Raw genomic sequence first — 1,137 nt, 5'->3', positions numbered from 1 at the left:
TCAGTGAAGTAGCTGGATATAAAATTAACTCAAATAAATCAGTGACCTTTCTCTACACAAAGGATAAACAGGCTGAGAAAGAAATTAGGGAAATAACACCCTTCTCAATAGTCACAAATAATATAAAATACCTTGGTGTGACTCTAACTAAGGAAGTGAAAGATCTGTGTGACAAGAACTTCAAGTCTCTGAAGAAAGAAATCGAAGAAGATCTCAGAAGATGGAAAGATCTACCATGCTTATGGATTGGCAGAATTAATAAAGTAAAAATGGCTTTCTTGATGAAAGCAATCTGCAGATTGAATGCAATCCCCATCAAAATTCCAACTCAATTCTTCACAGAGTTGGAAAGGGCAATTTGCAAATTCATATGGAATAACAAAAAACCTAAGACAGCAAAAACTATTCTCAACAATAAAAGAACCTCTGGTGGATTCACCATGTCTGACCTTAAGCTGTACTACAGAGAAATTGTGAAAAAAAAAAAAAACTGCATGGTACTGGTACAGTGACGGACAGGCAGATCAATGGAATAGAATTGAAGACCCAGAAATGAACCCATACACCAATGGTCACCGGATCTTTGACAAAGGAGCTAAAACCATCCAGTGGAAAAATTACAGCATTTTAAACAAATGGTACTGGCTCAACTGGCAGTTAGCATCTGTAGAAGAATGTGAATTGATCCATTCTTATCTCTTTGTACAAAGCTCAAGTCTAAGTGGATCAAGGAACTCCACATAAAACCAAAGACACTGAAACTTATAGAGGAGAAAGTGGGGAAAAGCCTTGAAGATATGGGTACAGGGGAAAAATTCCTTAACAGAACAGCAATGGCTTGTGCTGTAAGATCAAGAATCGACAAATGGGACCTCATAAAATTGCAAAGCTTTTGTAAGGCAAAAGACACTGTCAATAAGACAAAAAGTCCACCAACAGATTGAGAAAGGATCTTTACCAATCCTAAGTCAGATAGGGGACTAATATCCAATATATACAAAGAACTCAAGAAGCTGGACTCCAGAAAATCAAATAACCCTATTAAAAATGGGGTACAGAGCTAAACAAAGAATTCTCAACTGAGGAATACTGAATGGCTGAGAAGTACCTGAAAAAATGTTCAACATCCTTACTCAT

The sequence above is a fragment of the Mus caroli genome, chromosome 9 (genome assembly GCF_900094665.2).
Source record: "Mus caroli chromosome 9, CAROLI_EIJ_v1.1, whole genome shotgun sequence".
Classification (NCBI taxonomy): domain Eukaryota; kingdom Metazoa; phylum Chordata; class Mammalia; order Rodentia; family Muridae; genus Mus; species Mus caroli.
This window is presented reverse-complemented; position numbering follows the sequence as displayed.